Below are 6,627 nucleotides of genomic sequence, written 5' to 3'. Positions count from 1 at the left end.
CTAGGTAAGTTTCATAATATACTAGGTAAAGTTCATAATATACTAGGTAAATTACATAATATACTAAGTAAGTTTCATAATGTACTAGGTAAGTTACATAATATACTAGGTAAGTTACATAATGTACTAGGTAAGTTACATAATATACTAGGTAAGTTTCATAATGTACTAGGTAAGTTACATAATATACTAGGTAAGTTACATAATGTACTAGGTAAGTTACATAATGTACTAGGTAAATTTTATAACATACTAGGTAAGTTTGATAATATACTAGGTAAGTTTCATAATATATTAGGTAAGTTTCATAATATACTAGGTAAATTACATAATGTACTCGGTAGGTTTCATAATATACTAGGTAAGTTTCATAATATACGAGGTAAGTTTCATAATATACTAGGTAAGTTACATAATATACTAGGTAAGTTTCATAATGTGCTAGATAAGTTTCATAATGTACTAGGTAAATTTCATAATGTGTTAGGTAAGTTTCATAATGTGTTAGGTAAGTTTCATAATATACTAGGTAAGTTTCATAATATACTAGGTAAGTTTGATAATATAGTAGGTAAGTTTGATAATATACTACGTTTGATAATATACTAGGTAAGTTTCATAATATACTAGGTAAGTTTCATAATATACTAGGTAAATTACATATTAGTTGAATACTTTATCACTATTATACTATGATGTAGTCTGAATGGATTACTGTAATCATATGACCCTACTATGAAATCCTTTATTTTCGTGGGATTAAATGTTCGTCATTTCTTTTCTAAAATACATACTTCGTTGAGTGTGCATACATGTACTATATTTTCGTTGTGTTCTTATATTCGTTCACCGCACTAGTCTACGAACTTCACCAAAACTAGACCACCACGAATAAAAGTGATACATTACTTTGGACTTAATTTTGAATTCGGTTTTATTAGTTTGATTGTGTTTTATATCGGCAATTGCCAGGAAAGGGGAGAGTGGGGAATCGGCTTTTTAAACACGTTAATAATCAAGTCAGGTGATACTAAACTACATTTTGTGAGTGAACTTTCCCAAAGTAGAAAAGTAAATATTTTCATTTAAAGTCATATTTAATTCACGACTTTCGGCTGATATTTGTTTTAATATCTATACATTCCTGCTTCGTGAATTACAATAATACTAAGAACTGAAGTTTACACAGTATCTTCAGTTACTGCATCAGGTGCTTCACTAAATTGTAATTATTACAACAGAATCTAGAACGTCATAATATTCCGTTAGTAACGTGGCATTCCGGGAGCGTGTAATGTTACTCTAAACACCTGTCAATTAAAAATTAGTTATCGTTTAAGTAAATACGAATAAATGCAGATTAATGACATAAGATGACCCCATCATGGTAATCTTTATTGCTTTTAAAAATCATATAGTCAATGTCTCTAATTCTGTTATGCTTCAAATTGCACGAGGTTTGATTTCTCAGAAGCATTTTCATCAATACTAAACCCCTAAAACCATTAATTTTACAAAGTTCTTTATTTATTTCATAAATATGTGGATATTGGGTCCACTTGACTCGTAGCCATTATGTTAAATAAGGAGGGGGGGGGGGGGGGGGGACACTAATATTCTAAACAAGAAAATATATTTAATGCGAGGGACACTAATATTCTAAACAAGAAAGTATATTTAATGGGAGGGACACTAATATTCTAAACAAGAAAGTATATTTAATGGGAGGGACACTAATATTCAAAACAAGAAAATATATTCAATGGGAGGGACACTAATATTCTAAACAAGAAAATATATTTAATGGGAGGATCCGAATGAATGAATGTTTAACGACACCCCAGCACGAAAAATACATCGGCTATTGGGCGTCAAACTATGGTAATGCAAATAAATAAAGTGATGATCAACATCAATATAAAAATTCAAGATTTAACTATAAACAGTGTAAAGAACTGTGCAAAAATACAAATATCACAGATAGATACTGACTTTTACTCAAAATTTCAATTGTGCTGTATTGGCCATTCTTAAAGAGAATGTTACACCCCTGCACCACGGTGAGGTTACAGCACGCGCAGGGAATTTAATGGGAGGGACACTAATATTCTAAACAAGAAAATATATTTAATGTGTTTGTTTTTTTAGACGTTAAGATATTTTATTAGTCGGAAACATCTTACAATGCAGGAAACTCAGGAAGGTCCCTTTAATCAAACTATTTGCCTATTGAACATGTTTTTGCAAAAATTTATTTTTGTTCATGTAGTGACCTCAAAATGTTGAAATGTTGAACACGAATACACTTTTGTTTACTAGAATAGATTCGTTTTACGTTCACGTTGTTTATTTTTCATCTGAAATTGATTGGAATATATTTAATTTCACATACCGTAACAGCAAAATGTGTAAAATGTATAGAATAGTCTTTCCGTACATATGGTAATCGCATTTTTTGGGTCATTATCCTAACGGAATTTGGGACAATGATGGCATTTTTTTATATATATAAAATCAAGGCTAAATCTTTTTCATTGAAAGCATGAATGAATAGATTAATTGATGAATGAAAAAAGTTGTTTTGTTTAACGACACCACTGGAGCACTTTGATTAATTAATCACCAAACATTATTTACGTTTTAAACGCCTCGACTGTTAGCTGTTGGAAACTAATACATGTGTGGGCGTAAATACCTCTAGGTAGTACTAAACCAAATAACTTCCGGCTGGGTCAACGTTCGAGGTGAACCCAACTTTTGATAGTCCTGTGATTCGTAATAAATGTGAGTATGTTGGTTGTAAAAAGAAATAGTTACATTTGGACAAACAAATTATGCACTTTTATTTCATCTAGTACCACTGTGTCAAGTAGCTTTATACTTGAAATATGTATGGGGTACCTGTAAAAAAAAGTACTCGAATTTTTTTTACGGAACTAGGGTAGTCATAGACGCTACCCGTTATTTCTGAAATGAGCAGTTTGACCCCCATTTGTTTCTGATTCACTTTAAGGGTGAGGGTTGTGGTATTTATATCCGTGGCATTTATGTCGATTGATACGCTGCAGGTAGGAGTTTTAGCCACATATGTTACTATTGTCGTCTATGGTATTTGATTTGTTAGTATATCCACTCTACAGAATGTAGTTTTCCATAAAACATTGTGTACGTTTTAAACACCTTGGCTGTTAACTGTTTGAAACGGATACATGCATGGACGTGAATACTTCTACCATATGCACTTTTCCACCAGTATTGAATTCACATTTACAAAGACTTTCTCTGCCACGGATATATTAATTTAACGTGAGCTTAAGTTTCCACTGTGTAGGTGGTAGTTATATTATGTTTTAAATCATTTATTCCTTGTGTACGTTCTGCAGAGTGAGTTTTTGTATAATAATATCGCCTTGCGTGCTAGTTATTGTGAGGTTTAGAATTTTGTTTGTTTGTTTGTTTTGTTTAACGACGCCACTGGAGCATATTGATTAATTAATGATCGGCTATTGGATGTCAAACATTTGGTAATTCTGACATGTAGTCATCAGAGGAAACCCGCTACAGTTGTTTTCCTAATGCAGCCAGGGATCTTTTATGTGCACTTTCCCCACAGACAAGAAAGCAGATACCACGGTCTTTGAACAGGTGTGGTGCACTGGTTGGAACGAGAAAAATTCCAATCAGCTGAATGGATCCACTGAGGTGGTTCAATCCTGCGAATCAAGCACCTCAAGCGAGCGCTCAACCGACAGAACTAAATCCCGCCCCCGTGAAAAACAAGGCAAATAATTTATATTGTATCAGACGTGTGTATGACATCAGTAGCAGCTGTAATATATCTTTTTACAGGTAAACCCAGGTAAAACTGTTTTTGTATTGACGGCCGTATAAACATGTAGACAAAACTTAATAACCAAACCTGCTGGCTGTACTAAGTGCAGGAAGTTCATTTTGTTTAGACGTACATCGCATAAATATTGATTGAGTTCGTGCCAACTACATCAGTATTAAACCTGAGATATAAAGAGTCCGTAGATCAAACTCCATGAGAGGAAAATGTTTTTGGTTTTTTGTTTAACGACATTACTAGAACACGTTGATTTATTAATCATCGGCTATTGGATGTCAAACATTTGGTAATTTTGACATGAATGCTTAGAAAGGAAACCCGCTCAATGTTTCCATTATTAGCAAGGGATCTTTTATATGCACCATCACACAGACAAGATAGCACATACCACAACCTTTGATGTACCAGTCGTGGTGCACTGGCTGGAACGAAAAATAGCCAAATGAGCCCACCGACGTAAATCGAACCTATACCGACCACACATCAGGTGAGCAGTTTACGACATGCACATCAAAGGCTGTGGTGTGTGTTATCCTGTGTGGAAAAGTGCACATAATAGATGCCTTGCTTCTGATTGAATGGACTAGCCTATAGCCTATTTCTTCTTTAATTTACTGGACCAAGTGTAGCAGTCTCCATTTATGTCTGATACCCAAATAACCGCTGATTAAAGGGACATTCCTGAGTTTGCTGCAATTTTTAAGATGTTATCGACTAACAGAGACTTTTTAACGATTGAAATTACATATCAAATACATTTTCTACATAAAATATTAGTGGCTGTATTTTAAACGTATTTCTGATGGTTCTGATATTTGTACTAGGTTAAATTTAATTTTATTTCCTAAAATATAGTTTTTTCGTACGTACGAAATTATTTGAAGACAAAATCCAGTCTGGGCTTCTTAGAAATATTAAGACAACCAGAAACACATTGAATATACAGACACTGGTATTCTAAACAAGAAAATATATTTAATATGTAAATTTAATCGTAGAAGTAGTTTATTAGTCGGAAACATCTTATAATGAAGCAAACTCAGGAATGTCCCTTTAAGCTATAGCCATGGTTTATAAAACAGTTTGGAGTTCAATACGCGACTTAGTTAAATTTCGGTGGGCACATTGTGCTATTTCTCGTTCCAGCCAGTACACCACGACCGGTATATCAAAGACCGTGGTATGTGCTATCCTGTGTGGCATGGTGCATATAAAAGATTTCGTTCTACTAATGGAAAACTTGTACTTTCCTGATATATCTATTTATCTATCTATCTATCTCTGTATGTATGTATGTATGTATGTATGTATGTATGTATGTATGTATGTATGTATGTATGTATGTATGTATGTATGAATGTATATATGTATGTATGTATATATGTATATATATATATATATGTATATATATATGTATACACACACACACACACACACACACACACACACACACACACACATAATGTAGTGCACTTGTTTATTATCAGGCGCGGATTTAGTGGGGGGCCCAAGGGGCCCGGCCCCCCCCCCCCCTATTTTTGGGGTCAAGTTATTATTTTGTTTTAACTATAGCATACACTAGAGTGGAATTACACAAAAATGCACTTATTTCCCAATTTTGAAGATAACAAAAACAGTATGACAATACCATAACATACGTTAATATAGTTATTTTGTTACTCAGATGCGAGGAAATCGCGTTTCAGGCCACTTAAATTTCAAAATTTCGCGGGGGAGCATGCCGGACCCCCCTTGGAATCTCGGGCGCTTCGCGCCCTCGCCCCCCCCTATTTAAAAATCCTGGATCCGCGCCTGATTATAATCAAACGATAGTGCGTATTTGAAAACAAACTCAAATTTATTCAAAGTAAGTCCTTTCACACATTTTATTCATGATTTCAGTACTTAGGGAACCATCAACATAATTCTGAACTGTAACACTAGATCTCCAGGGGGGTTGACTTATCAAGCACTGCCAGGAAACGTTAATTTGAGTAACACCAAGGCCATGTAATAATAGTCTTCAGAATCTATACTTCACGACACGACAAACGGACATTTGTAGCTGTCACTTTTGTAATACAGACGGACAATAGGGAAAATGTTTGGACAAATATCAAATTTCATTTCATTTCAACTTATTTCCGTGCTTATATCCAATTAAGGTTCAAGCACGCTGTTCTGGGCACACACACACACACACACACACACACACACACACACACACACACACACACACACACACACACACACACCTACCTCAGCTATCTGGGCTGTTTGTCCAAAACAGTGGGTTAGTTGTTAGTTGTTAATTGTTAGTGAGAGAGAAGGGTGTGTAGTATCCTTACACCTACCCACTGAGTCGTTAAAACTCGCTCTGGGTGGGAGCCGGTACCGGGCTGCGAACCCTGTATCCACCAGCCTTATGTCCGATGGCTTAACCACAACACCACCGAGGCCGGTCATATATTAAAAGGTACATAAATATACACATTTTGGAGAAGATATTTTGCGAAGAAAACCCACTAATTTTATTAATTTTAAGTTAATTATCTTTGTACTTTTTATTTTGTAACTTGCCAAACAATTCATAACGACGTCGCATAGTAATTGTGTTTTTTTCCTCTTATAATTATCTTTGCATAATTAATAGTATTTCTCAACTTACGTAGATTTCGCATGTTTTAAAATTAATTATCCAATCATTTAAATTGTTCTTGTCTCTTTACTCAGTAGTGCAGTAGTTTCCTCTCTCATCTCTGTGGTCCTTAATATGT

This window comes from Gigantopelta aegis, chromosome 9, assembly GCF_016097555.1.
Source record: "Gigantopelta aegis isolate Gae_Host chromosome 9, Gae_host_genome, whole genome shotgun sequence".
NCBI classification, from domain to species: domain Eukaryota; kingdom Metazoa; phylum Mollusca; class Gastropoda; order Neomphalida; family Peltospiridae; genus Gigantopelta; species Gigantopelta aegis.
The sequence above is the reverse complement of the archived record's forward strand: the minus strand, read 5'-3'. Positions refer to the sequence as shown.